Source organism: Pinus tabuliformis, chromosome 2_2, assembly GCF_031772625.1.
Source record: "Pinus tabuliformis cultivar Carrire ecotype Pingquan chromosome 2_2, CPIR1, whole genome shotgun sequence".
Classification (NCBI taxonomy): domain Eukaryota; kingdom Viridiplantae; phylum Streptophyta; class Pinopsida; order Pinales; family Pinaceae; genus Pinus; species Pinus tabuliformis.
The window spans coordinates 1,057,764,085-1,057,786,272 of NC_142300.1; positions in this window are offsets into that span (position 1 = coordinate 1,057,764,085).

Consider the following 22,188-nt stretch of genomic DNA (forward strand, 5'->3'; position numbering starts at 1 on the left):
ATTTATATTTTTATTAATTTACCATACCTCTTTTACAAATATGGTATTTGGCCCATAGGATTCACTTAAATAAAACCTCTTTCTTGAGCCTTCATAAATAGAACGAGGGTTATGGACTAAATATAAAAAGAGGTTTTATTTATTTACGATACGTCTAGTTTATTTATATTTTTATTTATTTACCATACCGTTTGAGTAAGTATAAAAAGACGTTTTATTTATTTACCATACCTCCACTTGACTTATATTTTTATTTGTCTACACGGTTACATGTATATAAGGTGACTTATGGAGTAAATATAAAAAATGTTTTATTTATTTACCATACCTCTCATTTATTTATATTTTTATTAATTTACCATACCTCTTTTATAAATATGGTATTTGGCCCATAAGATTCACTTAAATAAAACCTATTCTTGAAAATGGGCGAATGGATTCACTTAAATAAAACCTATTCTTGAAAATGGGCGAATGGAAGGTTGTAAGTCCTAATTTCAAGGGCTAAATTTACCTTTTTTACCCTCTCCCTTAAAATAAGGTGGGCTATTTGAGGTGATTTGTAAAAATGTACTATGATACAAAATATTCGCCCACTAAAAATTTAAAACCCCTTAATTTCGCCAAAGGGCGAACATTCGCCCCTAAAATTATCCTTGAAGAGGTGTGATTGCACAATTATGTTCGCTAGATGTTTCCACATTGGAATCATCTATTTCTCCATATCTCCAAAAAGTCTTGGACAATCATTCCAAGGTATTTGAGACTCCCAAAGGTCTCCCACCTATTCGTGATCATGATCATGCTATTCATCTGATTCCAAGAAGTGTTCATCCAAACATCAGGCCGTACAGATAGCTCTATGCCCAAAAGAGTGAAATTGAACGTATGGTTGCAGAAATGCTAGAGGCTAGTATAATTCAACCGAGTCAAAGTTCTTTCTCTGCTCCAGTAGTATTGGTGCACAAGAAGGATGGATCATGGTGCATGTGTCTGGATTATAGGGAGCTCAACAAGCTCACTATTAAAGATAACTTTCCCATTCCTGTCATTGATGAATTATTGGATGAATTGCATGGATCAATTTACTTCACCAAGTTGGATCTTCATTCAGGATATCATCAAATCAGAATGAAGACTGAAGACATTCCGAAAATAGCATTTAGAACTCATGAGGGTCATTATGAATTTTTGGTCATGCCTTTTGGCCTTACCAATGCACCTTCAACATTTCAAGGCTTGATGAATTCAATTTTCAAACCATTCCTTAGAAAATTTGTGTTAGTATTTTTTGATGATATACTAATCTACAACAAGTCTTTGAAGGATCATGTTGAACATGTTGATAGGGTGCTACAACTATTGGAGGAGAAACAATTATATGCAAAAAGATCCAAATGTTTCTTTGGAGTACAAGAGGTGGAATATCTGGGTCATATTGTATCTCATGAAGGAGTTAAGGTAGACCCTAGCAAAATTAAATCCATTAAGGAATGGAAAATTCCCACGTCCATAAAGCATCTGCGAGGATTTCTCGGGTTGACAGGGTATTATCGAAAGTTTGTTAAGAATTATGGGAGAATAGCAACACCTCTAACAACATTATTGAAGAAAGATGCATTTTCATGGACTCCAGAAGCAACAAAGGCATTCGAACATCTTAAAGAGGCAATGTGCCAAGCACCGGTCTTATAGATACACCAGACTTCACAAAAACCTTTATTGTGGAATGTGATGCTTCAGGAAATGGAATTGGTGTTGTTTTAATGCAAGATGAAATACCCATTGCTTTTGAAAGTCGTACAATCAAGGGAAAGTTTTTACACAAAGCTATTTATGAGAAGGAAATGTTGGCAATACTCCATGCACTTAAGAAATGGCGACCCTACCTAATGGGAAGACACTTCAAGGTAAAAATGGATCATGATAGCCTTAAATACTTTTTAGAACAAAGATTATCCTCTGAAGAGCAACAAAAGTGGGTCACAAATATGTTGGGTTATGACTTTGAAATCATCTACAAAAAGGGAAGCAAAATGTGGTGGCAGATGCACTCTCAAGAAAGGATGAGGATGTGGAAGCATTGTTGTGCGCCATTTCTATTATCCAACCAGATTGGATAAATGAAGCAAGGGAGGAATGGAAGAATGACGAAGAAGTGTGGGCACTTATTCGAATGTTACAACAAGATTCCAGTATGTCTAATACATTTAGCTGGCAAAATGATTCGTTATGGTACAAAGATCGCTTATACCTCTGTAAGAATTCCCAGCTAAAACAAAAGATTCTTATGGAATTGCACACATCTCCCTTAGGAGGGCACTCAGGATTTTTAAAAACTTACCACAGGGTTAAGAAGGAATTTTTTTGGGATGGCCTTAAATCAGATATTCAAAAGTTTGTGGCAGAATGTTTGGTTTTCCAACAAAATAAATTTGAAACAATTAAGACACCGTGTCTATTACAAACTTTATCCATTCCAAGCCAACGTTGGGAGGAGGTTTCAATGGATTTTATCACAGGTTTACCCAAGTCTGAGGGAAAGAGTGTCATCATGGTGGTAGTTGACAGACTTACCAAGTATGCACACTTTTGTGCATTATCACATCCATTTAAAGCCAGTACAGTTTCTACTCCATTTATGGAAACAATTTAAAAGCTACATGGAAACCCAAAGATTATTATAAGTGACAGAGATCCCATTTTCACTGGAAATTTTTGGACAGAATTATTTTATTGTCTTGGTACTCAATTAGCTCATAGCTCATCTTATCATCCTCAATCTGATGGGCAAACTGAGATAGTAAACAAATGTTTGGAAGGATATCTTCGTTGCTTTGTATCTGATAAACAGACATAATGGGTCAAATGGTTACCTCTAGTTGAATGGTGGTATAACACTTCCTTCCATACAGCAACAAAATTACCCCATTTATGGCACTTTATGGGTATCAGCCACCATCCATCACATCATATTTAAGAGAAAATTATAAGGTTCAAGCAGTGGAACATGACATCGAACATCAACAACAAGTCCTCCAACTCTTAAAGGATAACCTCGTGTTGGCATAGAATAGAATGAAACAACAAGCAGATCAGCATCGTAGTGAAAGAAGTTTTGATGTAGGTGATTGGGTATTCCTAAGGCTACAACCATATAAGCAAATGTCCCTCAAGCAAGCTAAGAAGGATAATAAATTATCACCAAAGTATTATGGTCCATACAAGGTGTTGCAAAAGATTGGTACTATGGCATACAAATTGGAGCTTCCTGCAGCTTCTCGATTGCACCCAGTTTTCCATGTTTCATGTTTAAAGAAGGTTATAGGCGACAAGCTCCCAGTTCAAACAATATTTCCAAAACTTGACGAGGAAGGAAAAATTATATTGGAACCGGAAGCAGTCACAGAAACAAGAACTCGACGACTACGAAACCGATCAATTTCGGAGTATCTTATCAAGTGGAAGAACTTATCCGCTGAATATTCCACATGGGAGGATGAGAATTTTATACAGAAGCATCCAGAACTTCTCAAGCGTTGAGGACAACACTTTTTTGAAGGAGAGGGGCATGTTGGGTCCCTATAATACTAGTGATTACCCCATTACTATTGTAGTTGTACCCCTTGTTAATATTGTTGTGGCCCTATTATCCCCATATTGTTATTACTGTGCCCCATAGAATCCCTCTATTGTTATTTTTGTGGCTTTATATTATTATTGTTAGGTCGGCTAGGTTATATTGTGACTCCTTATACTCCTATATATAGAAAGGAGGTTTTGTCATTTGACTCATCCAAGAATTGTTCATTTATGTAATGTAAAGGAGGTTTCCCCCTCGAAGAGGCTAAATTCTAAGGCGTTGATCTATCTTTTCTATATTTTTCTTGATCTGGTTTCATAACAAGTCCAGCAGCAAAATGGTATATTGAATTGCCTAAAGCTTCGTTTGATAACTTCACCTTCCTTGCCACTACTTTTCTAACCCACTTTCAGTTACCCATCAGGTATGAAACTGGAACAGAACTTCTTACCAATTTTAAACAGACCATGTCCACTCACATATCTGATCATATTCATGAGTGGCGGCATCATCATCGAATGGTAAAGACGTATGTTCCTGATCAACTGTTAGCTGAGTGGTTTATTAAGTCCTTATTACCATCTATCACTGAGGACATGGCGAAAGGAGGAGTTGTCACCGAAGAGCAAGTCATTGACGATGCCCAATATTTAGATTTCATCTATACTCAGTCTGGCACACTCTACGACAAAATTCATGACGCTCCTAGACCAGCTTTTTCCATTCCACCTCCTCCTAAATCGAATAGGGACTCTCATGCCGGTGACAGTGTGATTAGTGCCTCAAGCACGCAAACCGCAATAGGTCCATCTAGTCAAGCTCTTGCTATTTCTAATCAAAATGCAAATTACAATTCTCTTTCCTCGGAGATTAATGCCGTGTCATCTGACAAAGGCAAAAATCCAAAGCAACCAGGGGGCAAGAAGAAAGGGAAAAATAATAAGAAGAAACAGGAGAATTCCACTCTTGAAAAATCATCTGAAAACCCTATTGCGGCAAGGAAACCTCCTAAGTATCCATGTTTAATCTGGAATGAGGATCATTATACAAAAGAGTGTCCACATCGATCTGAGGTTTCAAAATTTTTGAAGGCATCGAATACCTCAGCGGTGTTGACTGATCCGTTTCCAAACCCAGAAACTAATATGGTTGCTACCGATAATGCTTCCACATCCCAAGTACTAATGCTATCCATCGCAAAAAAGCAAAATGATGCTTTGGTATCGACAAGGAGTAAAGATTATGGGAATCCATCATCGTCGAACAATCAGGCTACAAATCAACCTAATGCTTCGACAACGACTTCGCCAAAAGTTGTTCCACCCATTATTCCTGAATTAACCATTAAGCTGCCAAAGGGAGTCATACATAAATCAACATTTAATCCTCATGCTCGAGCTGCTCAGAATTATAATATAGTGGAGGATCTGGCTCAATCGCCATCCACTATGTCGAAACTTGAGGTATTGCAAAATTGTCCCTCCCAAAAGCAGGCTTTGTTATCAGCAATAGGTGGGATCGATCCAACGGATTCCAATCTTATGGCCTTTAATCATAAAGGATATACACCTCAGTTACCAGCCCCTCTCTTTCCTTATACAGGTAAAATCCCTCAATAAAAATGTTCATCGAACCATCATTAATGAGGGGGCATCTACGTGTATTATGTCAATGAGTTGCTGGAAAACTCTTGGTTCACCACCCTTGTCACAATCACCAACAAAATTAAAAGCATTCGATGGAAGAATGTACACTCCATACGGGATTTTAAGTAACATGCAAGTTGAACTGGGGGGCAAGACAGTAGAGATTGAAGTTGAGGCCATTGATCGAAACCTTGATTACAATATCTTACTGGGAAGGCCCTGGATTTATGCTATGGCTACCGTTGTGTCTACATATTGCATTCCCCTTCCAAGGTGGAATCACAATCGTTGACCAACTAGCCTTTTTTCCTAATAGTTCACAAGCTACTGGAAGCATTCCATTGATCCATGGAAGTTCTCAATTACTTCAAAATGTTGGAGTAGGTCTCCTAAAAGACCCTTCCTTAATGGGTACTTTTTCCCTCCCGTCTCCATCTGGTTTCGTGGAAGTGGCCACAGTGGAAACCTGTCATATGATCTCTTCTATATCATCTAAAATTAAGAAGAGTCCCAACTATTTTGATAGTGAGTATCATCACGAGGAGTTGTTTCCAAGCCCCATTGAAGCTTGGTAGCAATCAATTTTTTGGGCTTGTGCGGCAAATCCGAATCTGCACTCAACAAGTATTTGGGTAGATGGTCTTAGAATATGTTACCTCATATGATCCTTGGTCTCGTATACATTCTACAGATGAAGGAATCATCCAGTCAATGATGATAGGAGAGAAACCATGGGAAAATTATCATCATCGCTCCCACCTTCAAGATGGCAAAGAAGATTATTCAAACGACCTCAGTCACCCTTCAATTGTTGATTTTTTTTATTAAATTCTGTAAATACAGTAGATTCCGAGCGAAACTTGTCCAACATATAAGAAACTATAGCTATTAATATTTTGACCAAACCTAATATTGTAGAGAATATTCACGTTGGAAAATCTTGTTCTCCATCAGAACTAGATAACTACTGTGCTCTTTTTCGCGAATCCAAAGATGTCTTTGCATGGTCATATGAAGAAATGCCAGGCATTGACTCGAGAATTGTTGAACATGAAATCAAGATGTATCCAGATGTCAAACCAGTACGACAACGGATTTGACCTATTCATCCAAAGAAAGTCGTTTCCATTAAAGCAGAGGTTGAAAAACTTTTGCGTGCTGGCTTCATTTACCCTGTTCCTCTCAGTGATTGGGTATCAAATATTGTTCTTGTAATGAAAAACAAGGAACGATAAGAGTGTGTGTCGATTACAGGGATGTAAATCAAGCGTGTCCAAAAGACAACCATCCTACACCCTTTATCGACCAGATTATTGATGAATGTGCCGGATGCAAAATCTTTTCATTCATGGATGGATTTTTAGGCTATAATCAAATCAATATCTGCCCAGAGGACCAGTCAAAGACTGCATTTATATGTCCGTGGGAGATTCACATATCGTAAATTACCGTTCGGTTTGAAGAACACAGGGGCAACATTTCAGAGGGCAATGAATTATGCCTTCCATGACATCAAACACATCATTCAACCGTATCTTGATGATCTGCCTGCTCATTCGCGAAAACGGACTGATCATCCACAGCATTTGAGAGCGATATTTTTTCGTTGCCGACACTACAAGATACGACTCAATCCGCACAAATGTGTGTTTTGTGTTGGTTCTGGTCGACTACTAGGTTTTGTAGTTTCTAAGGACGGAATTCGACTCGACCCATTTAAGGTTCAGGAAATTCTTGACATGCCTCCACCTTCAAATTTGCTTCAAATTCAGAGACTCCAAGGGAAAGCTAACTTTCTAAGGAGGTTCATTCCACATTATGCTGAGCTCGCTAAAGGTTATACACGTCTTTTGAAAAAGGAGTACCCTTCCACTGGGATTAGGTTGAACAAGCTTCCTTTGATGCTTTAAAAGATTCCCTGATAAAAGCATCACTAATATACGCTCCTGACTATCAAAAAGACTTCAACCTTTATCTTGTCACTGCAGATACAACCATTGCTATGGTTTTAGTGCAACAACATGAGGGAATTGAACATCCTATATATTATTTAATTCGTAATCTTAATGATACAGAAAGCAAGTACTCTTATGTTGAAAAGTTGGCTTTAGCAGCTGTTCAAGCAATACAGAGATTTCGACACTATGTACTCTTTCGCAAAACTACCATTGTGTCAGATTGCAACCCTATGACATACATTTTGTCGTGTCAATTGCTGGGGGGAAAATATTCCAAATGGATAGCCATTTTGCAAGAGTTTGATTTGGAATTCACCAAATCCAAATCAAATAAGTCTCTCGTCTTTCCAAAATTACTTTGCGACTTTCCCTCGTCATCCAACGATTTAACATCAAAAGCATCAATCGTGGATGAGACTCTGTTTCTAATATCGTCAAGCGATCCATGGTATGGAGATATGTTGGTCTATCTCCAAACCCAAAATTTTAGGCCTCACACCTCTCGCTCTGAACAACGACGTACTCGATACCAAGCCAAAGACTATTTGATCGTTGGTGATACACTTTACCATCATGGTGTCGATACGGTTCTACGAAGGTGCCTCACGCATGAGGAGGCCGAAAAAGTTTTGAATGATTTTCATTCAAGTGCTTGTGGGGGGCATCTATCTGGTTACGCTACTGCACAAAAGATCTTACGAGCTGGTTACTTCTGGCCCACCATATTCAAATATTGCATAATTGCAAGTTAGAAGTTGCCATGCTTGTCAGATTTTTTATCACAAAAGCATATTACCACCTGCACCACTGCATCTAGTCATTGTTGTTGACCCATTCGCTAAAAAGGTCATTGATTTCATGACATGTAACCCCACCTCGGCCGGGGGGCATGGGTATATTATAGTCGCTGTCAACTATTTTACAAAATGGGTCGAGGCAATGCCTACATTGAACAACAGCGGCGAAACAGCTGCTCTTTTCTTTTTCAATCATGTAGTTTCTAGATTTGGTGTACCACAAGCTATAGTCACAGATCATGGGTCACATTTTCGCAATCACATGATGATCGAATTAACTACCAAATTAGGACTATCCCATGATAGTTCTACTCCATATTATCCGCAGGCTAACAGACAAGTTGAGGCAATCAACAAAGTCCTTAAGCACATGCTGCAGAGAATGATTGGAGTCCATAAACAGAATTGGCATTTAATCTTGTACTCAGCTCTGTGGGCATATAGGACTTTGGTGAGAAATGCGACCGGATTTATGCCCTTTCAGTTGGTGTATGGTCTGGAAGCAGTCTTACCAATTCAGTGCAAAATCTCATCCCTCAAGCTCGCAATCAATCTGCTTCCCGAAACTTCTGAAGAAGAGGCTTGTTTCTTGAACTTAATCCATCTAGATGAAACCTGTCGTGATGCTGCATTGGCTAATGAAGCACATAAGAAATGCGTCAAGGCGCAATATGACCAAAATGTCAAGCCTCGTGTCTTCTCAGAAGGTGACCTGGTTTTTCTTTACGATCAGGATTCCGACAAATTAGGAGCAGGTAAATTTGAACCATTATGGATGGGCCCTTTCATTGTTAAACGTGTGTTGAAAAAAGGAGCCTACGAGCTAGTCAATTATGATGGAATTCCACTGTCGCAGCCCCGAAACGGGTTGTATCTTAAACATTACTACGCTTGATTGAGAGTAGTAAACTCATTGTACATATGCTTTTATTGCATTTTTTGAGTGTTTTCTTTAAGAGTTATCATTTTGGTTAGGTAATTCACTTCGCATTTGTTGCAGATGTCAGATTTTTTGGAACCATTTGTTGGGTATGCCGATGAAGCTAGTCTTAGTATGCAGAACTTATCTTCTGCGGCCTGGGCCATCTTCGCTCCAAGTGGCGAGTTAGTGAGTTTTAGGGGGATATGTATTGGTCGATCGACGAACAACATCACTAAGTATAGCATGTTGATTGAACTTCTCTCCGATGCCATTTCACATGGCATACACCGGCGCATTGTCAGGCTAGATTCACAACTCGTCATTCTACAGCTTACTGGCATTTATTCCGTCCAGAACCCGACTATTTATCACATGTTCCTAAGAGTTAGGGTTTTGGAAAGACATTTTGACTCCATTCAATATCAACACATTTCCAGAAACTTAAACACATTGACTGATTCATTAGCGAACTATGTGTTAAATAGGCATTTGCAGCATTTGTAAAGACAAGCATTTCACATCAACATTTGCATTAGGATTTCATCACTTAGCCAAAATAAAACTCTGAAAATCAAAAATAGATAGCTGTTTATAGTTTTTACAAAATGTTTTGTGTCCAAGACAAAATCGGTCATCTGACCAAGAAACCTAAAATGAATGCAAAAGAAAACCTAGACTAGTGATGTTGGTGATAACATGTCACCTCCTGTGCAATCATGCACAGGAGCCTAGTCCAACGACTCGATACACCAGTAGTATGGCGTTGTAACCTCAAAGGTAACTCATCGGTCCTGACATCCTGAATACCGAGAGTGAGGCCCTCAATCTGATCCTGCAACATTGCCAAGGTCTCTGATATGTCCAGATCCCGAAGGATGGCCCTCCCTACAGCCTCTCCTGCTGGAGCGTCGTCTGCCTCCCATGGGCATGCCATTGGTCGCAATGGTCCAATATATGCACACACATATGAATTTTTTTAGTCTTGGTAACATCAAATACACAAAAACATTATAAAACTGAAAAACAAAGATGTGGTCGAATCATTTTACCTATAGCACTCCACTGCTCGCCAACTGGTAAAGCCAAATCCAGATCACCTTGTAAATCCATCCCGGTATATGGATACTCCACAAATACCATCTCCTAGCAATGGAACCACTCGAAAAAGGCATCTGAGAAGGAGATCTGTGACTGGCCGGCATGTCTAGCCATCAGGTCCACCCATCTCTGCATCCATGGTTCCCTTGGTGCTGGCAATCCCAGTGAAATGTTTTGAGGCTGCATCAGTGGAATTCTTTCCAAAGCAAAAGTAGTCCATATGGATCCATAACCAAAGTTCTTAGTTCTTCCATTCTTTACTTTGGACAATTATTCTTTTATGACAGGAAGTATCGCCTCACACCAATTGAACACCTTCGGTTCCAAGCATTCCAGGGCATACTGCATGTAAGATCTGTTTGTTAAATGTAAGGTCGCGCTGCCAGCCAATCTAGCAAAGGTAAATAAAATGGTCCTCAAAGGTTGATTTGTAACATCCTAGATATTTATCTTACCATCTCTACTGGGTTGAGATCCATCCCTACAAAACTGACGAATGTAATCTTTCACAGGTTCGCCCCCACGAGCAAATCTTGATAGTGAAAGAAAGGCACCACTCCTCGACAAACCCATTAGAAAGTAAATATCCTCGACCATGAAAGGAATAGATTTACCTTTGATCTAGAATACCTGGTCAATAGGATCCCAAGCATCGAGAAGATACTGCAACAAACTGATATGTTGTCTCATGCTGGATATGCGGAAAAACTTCAGTAAACCACAGTTTCTTAATACATCCATTGTGCCCTGGTCATGCAAAGCAATCATATCCTCTTCTTCATGTTCTCGTTCACACCATGTGACAACCATCTTGATCCAACAAATATCTGAAATGCAAACAATAGATGAGTTAGGATCCAATTTTGAGCAAAAACATGTAAAATTTTGATGAAAAAACACTGTATGAAGTTGCCTTTTTGCACCCATCGCACCCTGCCTTTGAGCAAGGTGAGATGCATACTGACTGGCCTGTTGGCAACTCAGTATGAATCGCACCTTTCGATACTGGCTAGGTGCGATGATTGGAGAATGAGATCTTTAAACCCCAGGGGCCCAGAAAAGTGAAAAAATTTGCTCAGAATCAAGAAAAGATGGAATGAAAATGAAGAGCTCAGGGATAGCTCCTACCTGGTCCTGATGGCACGGAGAATGGTCCATAGAATCTCCTGAAATTAGCTGGTGAAATTTGAGGGGGAAAACCACTTCAAAGCTCCAAAATCCCAAATTTGAAATGAAATGATGAAAGTGAAAGGTAAAACTACTTTTATGTTTACTATTCATGTACTTCAAAGTGAAATGTTAGTTTTAGTTCATTTTTGTCCATATATATGTATTTCTAATCAATTTGATGGAGTTTTGAGCAGGTTGAATGACTGATGAAAGAATCTGATGTGCTAAACAATGAATTGAACATCTTTGACCATCAAGCATAGTTTTGTCATTTCGAGCTTGTGTAAAAATGAAACTGACTTCAAGAAAAGTTTTTCATTTCAAGCTTGTGTAAAAATGAAACTGACTTCAAGCATAGTTCCCCCATGGTTCAAGCTTGTCAAAAAAATGAACCCATTTTCAATTTTTATTTTCAAGCATAGTTTTGTCATTTCGAGCTTGTGTAAAAATGAAACTGACTTCAAACATATCTTTCAGTTTTAAGCTTGTAAAAAAATGACACTGAGTTCAAGCATAGTTTTGTCGTTCCGAGCTTGTGTAAACATGAAACTGAATTCAAGCATATCTTTCTGTTTTAAGCTTGTAAAAAAATGAAACTGAGTCCAAGCATAGTTCCCCCATGGTTCAAGCTTGTCAAAAAATGAACCCATCCAAGCATAGTTCCCCCATGGTTCAAGCTTGTCAAAAAATGAACCCATTCTTAGAAATTAACCTTTGTGATTGCCATTTTGTCAACCTTTCGAACCTTGGTTGTGTACCTCCCATCACCACCATCCCTTTGGCCAATCATACGCTCTCACTTGGTTGTTTTACCCTTTTGAGGAATAGTTGCAATGCGTGGTCTTATTAACCAACCTCTTCACATAATCCAACATGTTTTGAGAAATTCCAAATTCACCGGAACCAGTTGCTACCCTAGACACCACTCGTTCCTAAAATATCGAGTCTCCTTTAAACCATTTTCAGACTCGTTAAATATTAAAATATTGTCGAGCATCGGCCTTTCCATCTCATTAAAGTGATTGGAAAAGTCATCCCTCCTGTATCATTTTATACTTTTTCGGACCCGAGGGATTATCTTACGGAAAAGGTCGAGCGCTTGCCATTTTCAGCTCGTTAAAGTGATTGGAAATGTCAAGAGTCCTCTTTAAACCCTTTTTAGACTTGTTAAATATGAAAATATTTTCGAGCGCTTGTATTTTTCGGCTCGTTAAAGTGATCGGAAATGTCATCCCTTTCGTATTATTTTATCCTTTTTCAGACCTAAGGGATTATTCTACGAAAAAGAACCCACTGATTTTTCCTTTCGCCCCTTTTCAAACTCTCTAAACATGAAAAGGACCGAGTTATCCTTGTCGTTAAACTCGTTAAAACAATAGCGACAAACTTGTCCATTCTAGATTAGACCGAGTTTCACTATTGCTAGACTCGTTAAAACATAGCGACAGGTTTTCCCGAAGGGAAAACTATAGAACAAGCATATGTTATCCTCCACAAGCTTGACAAAAATAAAGAGGTATTGGTCAGCAATGACTGGGGAAAAAGGGAAGAAACTTGAAGGACTTTACGGTAGCAGGTCACTCTTGAACATGACACTTTCACTTCATCTTCGTGATTGAGTTGGGTTGGGTTATTTCGTTCACCGGTCATCTCACCATTGGTCTTTCACACCATCCATCTTTTGGGGTTAACGCTACCAATTCATCTCAGTGTCACTGATATGTTCAAGAGAAGTCATTCAGTTGAGAAACCACCATATAGTTAATGTCTCATCCACAACAAATACCTCCAACTTTCATTTTTTCATGACCGCCATTCCTAAACCTTGTGTCGTCGGTTCATTTTTCACCTCCAGAAATCATTGGCTCTGTTTCGTGTCATAGATGTGGGATACATCAAGGCCCTCCTACGACGAGTCACTTCTTGTTGACATCAGCTCATTATCCAAGAAGTTGACTTAGAAACAACCCTTTCAGTGCTTTGAAGCTTGCATACATCAATGGCAAGTTTCTCACTTCTGGCGACAGGTTGACATCAATGGCCTTCGACCGAAAGATTTTGCGTGGTGTTTGACATCGGATCATATATTCACACCACGTGAATTGTACTGTAGTACCTTGAGGGTCATTATCATTATCAATGATTCCTCTCGCGTCTGTTCACAGCTCACGTCATTGGCTGGTAATTAGGAGATGTCTTTCCATGTTCGACTTCAGAACATCTCTTCACATGGATTAACTTGTACATCTGGCGAATATTGAATGAGTTTGAAGACTCCGGATCTAGTTTCATCCATCCGGGCTGCGATATATTCAGGAATATAAAAACATCAAATGTACAAAGGCTCTGCACAGACAGTCATCCTAACCATGGACGATGACTCTATATCTGAAGAATCACCAATCTGCATCTGCAGATGACTATCTAATCTATGTACATGAAATGAATTTATAAAGTTGAGCATGGGAATGCCTACCTCAGCTAGATCATGAAATTTATATTATGTTGATGTATTGTATTGTAACTTATGCAGGTCACCTTCCAGTTTTGAAAATTTGGATCCTCGTGATAAAGCATTTCACCCGACATCAATATTTACGACTTCATGCTTTAGGGGGAAACTGTTATAGACATATTTGGGCACATCAACCCCAAACTTATATGTCGATAAACTAGGGCTCATCAACCCCTAAAAGAGTTGTTTCATACCCTAAATGAGCATAATCATCTAAGTACATCATTCCCCAAAAGTTCCATCTGAGAAACCATCCAGAAATAGCCTAAATTGGACCATACTGACTGCTCCACTGGAAAAGTGCGATGCATACTGACTACTCCACTGCCAGGGTGCAATGTATACTAATTAGGCCTTCAATAGGGTGCGATGGGCGAGGATGGACAAATTTCCAAGACATTTTTCTAAGTGGATGCTCGTAGAATCTTCTAGAAACTTCTCCTCTGCCACTTGCCTCTCCGAATTCGCCCAAGGATGAGTAAGGGATCTAAACTTCAATTATCTCTTCTCTTATGGAACCAAATGTAACAAGTGGAATGACACCAATCAAACACCATGGATGACTCACACCCTTGCACACATCTATAAATGGATCCATCATTCAAGAGATCCAAAGGTTGGAATGTGGTGAATTGCAAGTAAGTGCTGATAGTTTTTAATTGAGGAAGAGCATTGTATTGTTGGAGTGATCTTGCTATTTCATGAGGTGAAGAGGGATTGAAGCTGGGAGGATGATGTTGGATCAGACAACTGGGTTGTAATTCTCCCTTCTATTAATAAAGTTATTCAAGTTTTCTTCCATATGATGGTGCAATTGTGAATGTTTTCATTTGTGAATGCTATCATTTGTTCATTATCTATCTGATTCTATAGTATTTATGTTGTAATAGATCACGATGCCTTGACAGTTCTCTGTTGCTGTACTTGTGCAGGTACTCTCCAAGTGTGTTAAGTACGGAGAGTAGTTGCGGGTTATATCAAAGGGGAGAGAGATAAAGCAAGGGATTAAGCAGAAGTTCCAGGTTGGTTGCATTTTCTTTCTGTTATTTGTTTCACATAGAAGAAATCATTGAATTTTTTTAAATTGTTGTTTCTAGGGTAGCTGCCAAACTTAAAGGGCTTGTCGTTCGACAAGACAATATTTTTCCTTGTCGTTAAACTCGTTAAAACAATAGCGACAAACTTTTCCATTCTAGACAAGGCCAAGTTTCACTGTCGCTAGACTCATTAAAACATAGCGACAGGTTTGCCCGAAGGGAAAATTATAGAACAAGCATATGTTATCCTCCACAAGATTGACAAAAATAAAGAGGTACTGGTCAGCAATGACTGGGGAAAAAGGGAAGAAAAACTTGAAAAAAAATTATGGTAGCGGGTCACTCTTGAACATGACACTTTGACTTCTTCTCCGTGATTGAGTTGGGTTGGGTTATTCCGTTCATAGGTCATCTCACCATTAGTCTTTCACTCCATCCATCTTTTGGAGTTAACACTACCAATTCATCTCAGTGTCACCGATATGTTGAAGAGAAGTCATTCAGTTGAGAAACCACCATCCAGTTAATGTCTCATCCACTGCAATACCTCCAACTTTCATTTTTTCATGATCACCATTCCTGAACCTTCTGTCTTCAGTTCATTTTTCACCTCCAGAAATCATTTTCTTCGTTTCATGTCGTAGATGTGGGATACATCAAGGCCCTCCTACGATGAGTCACTTCTTGTTGACATCAACTCTTTATCCAAGAAATTGACTTAGAAACAACCCTTTCAGTGCTTTGAAGCTTGCATACATCAATGGCAAGTTTCTCACTTCTGGTGACAGGTTGACATCAATGGCCTTCGACTGAAATATTTTGCGTGGTGTTTGACATCAGATCATATATTCACACCATGTGAATTGTATTGTACTACCTTGAGGGTCATTATCATTGTCAGTGATTCCTCTCATGTCTGTTAACAGCTCACGTGATTGGCTGGTAATCAGGCGATGTCTTTCCATGTTCAACTTCAGAACATCTCTTCACATGGATTGACTTGTACATCGGGCGAATATTGAACGAGTTTGAAGACCCTGGATCTAGTTTCATCCATCCGAGCTGCGATATATTCAGGAATATAAAACATCAAATGTACAAAGGCTCTGCACAGACAGTCATCCTAACCATGGACGATTTCTCTATATCTGAAGAATCACCAATCTACATCTGCAAATGACTATCTAATCTATGTACATGAAATGAATTTATAAAATATGAGCATGGGAATGCCTACCTCAGCTAGATCATGAAATTTATATTATGTTGATGTATTGTATTGTAACTTATGCAGGTCACCTTCCAGTTTCGAAACTTCGGATCCTCATGATAAAGCATTTCACCCGACATCAATATTTACGACTTCATGCTTTAGGAGGCAACTGTTATAGACATATTTGAGCACATCAACCCCAAACTTATATGTCGATAAACTAGGGCTCATCAACCCCTAAAAGAGTTGTTTCATACCCTAAAGGAGCATAATCATTTGAATACATCATTCCCCAAAAGTTCCATCTGAGAAACCATCCAGAAATAGCCTAAATTAGACCATACTGATTGCTCCACTAGCAAAGTGCGATGCATACTGACTGCTCCACTACCAGAGTGTGATGCATACTGATTAGGCCTTCAATAGGGTGCGATGGGCGCGGATGGACAAATTTCCAGGATAATTCTCTAAGTGGATGCTCTTAGAATCTTCTAGAAACTTCTCCTCTTCCACTTGCCTCTCTGAATTTGCCCAAGGATGAGTAAGGGATCTAAACTTCAGTTATCTCTTCTCTTATGGAACCAAATGTAACAAGTGGAATGACACTAATCAAACCCCATGGATGACTCACACCCTTGCACACATCTATAAATGGATCCATCATTCAAGAGATCCAAAGGCTGGAATGTTGTGAATTACAAGTAAGTGCTGATAGTTTGTAATTCAGGAGGAGCATTGTATTGTTGGAATGATCTCACAATTTCATGAGGTGGAGAAGGATTGAAGCTGGGAGGATGATGCTGGATCAGACAACTGGGTTGTAATTCTCCCTTCTATTAATAAAGTTATTCAAGTTTTCTTCCATATGATTATGCAATTGTGAATGTTATCATTTGCGAATGCTATCATTTGTTCATTATATATCTGATTCTGTAATGTTTATGTTGTAGTAGATCATGATGTTTTGACGGTTCTCCGTTGCTGTAATTGTGCGGGTACTCTCCAAGCATGTTAAGTACAGAGAGGAGTTGTGGGTTCTGTCAAAGGGGAGAGAGATCAAGCAAGGGATGAAGCAGAAGTTCCAGGTTGGTTCCATTGTCTTTCTCTTATCTGTTACACATAGAAGAAATCGTTGCATTGCTTTAAACTGTTGTTTCTAGGGTAGCTGCCAAACCTAGAGGGCTAGTCATTCGACAAGACACTAGTTTTCCCAGAAACAATAGCATTAGAAATAATTTCCTTGCAGTTTTTAAAGCTCCCCTTAGAAGAAGAAAGAGAAACAAAGCTCAGCTTTGTGTGATATAATGGCATTGGGATGTATGCGTCTCATTGAAAAATGATAAAACATGTAAGAAGGTGTGGTATTTTAATAATCATATATTAGTGTAGTTGTATAAATTAAAGGGTTAGTAAAATAGATATGTTTATTGATGTAAAAATAAGTTTAAAAAATTATGCAGTTTAACTAATAATTGAAATGGCTTTCTTGGTGAGCAATACAATTTCAAGCAAGATTGTGATTTTTTGTTTCTTAAAATGCACTTTTGAATGCATGAATGGATTCAACATTCTAAAAACCCACAGGGCACTCAAACTTTATAGAATAAACAAGTTAAACTTATGATTTTTAAAAATTTGTACTGGATTTTGGACAAAAATGACCATAAAAAGTAATAATAAAAGGGTCATGTTGTCTATTAGTTAGACTACAAAAATAATAATAATAAATATCTTATAAATATTTTAGTAACAAATTTAAAAATCTTGAACCCTTTTTTTCCAATTTTTAAACATAAAATCAAATTATAGATTAAATATTTATTTTAAATTATATACCATTTCTAAATAAATATTTGCTTTAATTTTTATAAAGAGGATTTCAAAGTCATAAACAAAATATAAAATATACTTAAATTAATTTTTTATAAATTATTTTATTTTATTTAAATTTATTAATTGTAAAACTAAATTTTCTTGAATAAAATTGCCTTTTTTTTTGTAAGTTTAAGTTGTATTGTCTTTATAAATCATGCAAACCACATACATCCATCTTGCTTCATCAAATAATAAGTCTTTTAGGAGGTGGTATCAATCTGCCCAGTCGGAAACCAATGTTTTTTACCACCTACAAGTGGAATAATTAGTCTAAAATTCAAGAAGTATCAACATTTCTACAATGACTAAATTATTTATGCATGAACTGGTAAAGTAAAAAACTAAATCTAAATGTTGATTCAAGTGCCTGAAGAGGTAGCAAGAGCATTATCCCGAGCACTTGGTCTAGGAGGATCATGAGAAATTGATTTACACAAAAGGTGGAGTTCAATATGGGTAAACATGTCTTCAATTTTGTTTAGGCAGTAATCCTTGTTACGTTCGTATCTCTTAACATCCTCCAAGCCCACAAATACATTGTATCTCTCAGACTATTTTTCCATGACAATCCTGCCCAATAGGGTCTTCATTTTCCAATAGAGATTTAGTGCTCCAAAGTAGTTCTTCCTTCGACCTCGAGTGCTCCCCAAATCAAGGATCCATGTGGCTATATCATCCATGATTTATGAGTCAGAAAATACTTGCCACTCATTGACAACGTGAGATTCCAAATTATGGATTTCATTATAAGTATTTGGAGGGACTACTACATGGTAGTTGTCAGCAACTTCTTAAGCTTGTTGATGGCCTCTACTACAGCCTTGTGGTCCACGCCCCCCTCCCCCACGCCTATTACACATCCTTTTCCTTTCCATACTCCGCCAATTATAATAACACTTAGTAATGAGGCTCTTGGCTCTCTACCTTCGAGCAGAGAGGGTGTAATTATCAGCCCTATGAAAATTTATGCCCCTAATTGTAGAGCATTCAAGAAAATATGGACTCGAGTTAAGGTACAAAACTATTCACAAACAATTCATGGATGCTTCGCTCTTAATCTCCATGTGTCTTAGAGTGAGACCATGATTCAATTGCCAACCACATTAGACACAAGCAACAGAGCCTCGCCCACCCTGACCTCTAACATTCCACAAACCCGAAATTTCTAAACTAATGTTATAGAAAAGAAGGAACCCACACAACACAAAGAGATTCAATGTAGAAGCACAAAGTGATGGCTTGTGGCCCAGGGCTACCTAGCTCGAGGGATAGTTAATAGTTTCCAATTCATTCACAACATACACAGACAAATTATCTTGCAAGAGAGAAGGACATAGACCACTGATGATTTTCACAAAAAAATGTCAAATAGATTTTAGAGGAAAAGTTTTAGAGTTTAGGGGTTCCCAACAATGTTGAAGGTGATTCCTTTCTTCATGTACTAGGTGAGACTCTCATTGCTTCAATTTTTCCAGGACTAGGATTGCAAACTTGACCTAGATAGGAAATCCTCCTAGTCTCATGTTCTCTGAATCACTTGTCCATTGCTCTAGTTGTTTTCTCCAGCCATCCCCCCATGTAATATTTAGACTCGTGGACTCATTAGTCATTGCCAAAGTTTCCCTCTAGAGACTCCAATTTCTATGCAAGATTCATCCCTTCAATCCCTCCTATGACAAAGAATAAACCTCTACCAACCTAGATGGCCGCTAGACTTCTCTCCTCCCTTGCTCGGTGTCTCTCAAGTTGAATGCATTGTGCAGGAATTCATTTATAGTTCATGCTTATGCATGTGAGGGGGTGACCATCCCACCCTCACCATTAAGGATCCTTTCATCTCTGAGTTGGTTGGCATGCCCCCCCATCCACCTACTCATATCAAGATCCACCCCCATAGGGGAGTTGAATTATGTGAAATTCTAGTTACCTAGAAGGTTGTTAAAATTGGCAACCAGGGCAAAACTTCATGTGGGTCATCTTATTCATGGCTAATAATATTTTTATTAGATTCCTCTCGTCGAGAGGTGTAGGATTGATATAAAGATCATCCAATTCCGATAAAGATATTCATGGAGATATGAATTTATTTTGATTATGGAATTATTATCAAGCCGACCTACAACTCATGTAGGCTCAGAAGCCCAACAGTGGCATCTATTCACCCTCCAACGTTGTGTATAAATATAAGAGAACTTTTCCTCATTTGGACTCACTCATCTCATCACATCTCTCTCTCTCTACTGCGCAGATATGAGTCTCTTCTCTACTGCGCTGAAATGCGTCTCTCTCTCTCACACATATGAAGCCGAAAGCTGTTGAATTTGAAGCTGCAACTGCAGAAGTAAAGATTGACTTGCGTGGCCTAGAAGATCCCCTCTTTGGAACTGCGTTGTAGGTTCATCTGAACCTCCTTTGAAAGCCGCAACTTTTGGTGGTGGAATGAAGTCAATCCAACGAACGGTTTGCAAGATATCGACTGCCCTAGTTTGAAGCCGGAAACTGCTGAAACTAAAGCTGCAACTGCAGAAGTAAAGATTGACTTGCATGGCCTAGAATATCTCCTCATCTGAACTATGTTGTAGTTTCACCTGAACCTCCTTTGAAAGCCGCAACTTTTGGTGGTGGAATGAAGTCAATCCGACGAACGGTTTGCAAGATATCGACTGCCCTAGTTTGAAGCCGGAAACTGCTGAAACTGAAGCTGCAACTGCAGAAGTAAAGATTGACTTGCGTGGCCTAGAAGATCTCCTCATCTGAACTACGTTGTAGGTTCATCTGAACCTCCTCTGGAAGCCGAAACTTTTGGTGGTGGAATGAAGTCAATCCGACTGTCGGTTTGTGAGATATGGTCTGCCCTAGTTTGATAATGAAGCCGCTAATGCTGATGCTACTGATCTAGGGTTTGCTACTGCTGATATGAATCAGATTTATTGTACTATTTCTCTTTGCTGAATTATTGAAGATAAAAGAAGATTTGATCAAAGGGTTTCCCTACACATTGTGGGGTTTTTCCCTGGCTAGCCACCACATCTTGTGTCTCTTGTCTTGGCTTGTTTTCTGTCGATCGTTTAATTTTCTATCTGCACTTTACTTTATGTACATGTGATTGCTAATCGGTGGAATATAATAAGAAAAATAAGTAAACTGTTATAAGCATAGAACATACCATAACTTAACATGGTATCAGAGCTGAGGTGAAGACAAAGCCCGAGCAAGAGCAAGAGAAATCATCGAAGAGAAGATTGGCAAAGCTATACTAAAAGAACTATGGGGTCCTCAACACTCTTTCCTGCTGAAGACAAGCTCCATGAGAAAGCTGACTATCACGGATGGAAGATGTATATCGATCTAACCCTTGAGAATCAAGGAGTGTTGGATCATGTGAGAGGCAATATTGTTGAGCCTCCATCAAATTCATCCGCTGCTGCCTGGAACAAATGGAAAAATGGAGAAGTCAAAACAAAGAAGATCATCCAGGACTCTATCGACAAGCGCTTGGTGGCCTACATCTCTAATCTAGACACCTCCAAGGAAATCTACGACAGACTGGTGAGTTTATTTAAAGTTAATGATGCAAATCAAGTTTTGTTTCTTAGAAATAAGTTGAGGGAAATCAAGAAGGGTAAAGATGAAAGTATGCAAGCATACTTCTTAAGAATCACCGAGATCAAGAACGATCTCCTATCTATTGGGGAAACCATTACTGACAGAGAAATGGCACTCACAACTCTCAGAGGATTACCATCTGAATGGTATGTGTTCAGGACTACTCTTCTGAACAATAATGTAATTCCTAGTTTCGAGGAATTAATGGCTAGATGCATTCAAGAACAAACAAGGGTAGAAGAGCAGGAAATGCCCTTGCCTAAAGGTCCTCCTGCTGCTTTTTCTTCTCATGCTAAGAAAAGAAATAATTCTGGGTTTAAATCAAAAAGAAAGGCTGGATTTAAGGGTGGAAGAAAAGGACGATGTTTCATTTGCAATAAAGCAGGTCACTATGCAAGGGAATGCCCTGATAGAAAGGACTCTCACAGTGACGATGATCAAAACCCTCTGATGGAAAATCAAAGGAATGACAAATCCAACAACAAAGGTAAGAGGAAATCTGGGGATCGAGGAAGAGGACAACCATTAAAGAAGGCTAGAAAGTCCAGGATGTATTAAATGCACCTGTTACACAGTAATTTGTCACCGTTGGTCACCGTCCCTATTACCCCTTTCCCGTACTTTGGAGGACTCATTCTGGGACCTGTGAGCAGTGACATAACTTAAAAACACTTGCATTATGTTCCCCTGAGTATGGACTTCATGTGCCCTGAAGAAACCTCCTGCAAAATATCCCTAAAAAGTGCCCTTTTTCCATTAGCGCGAGTC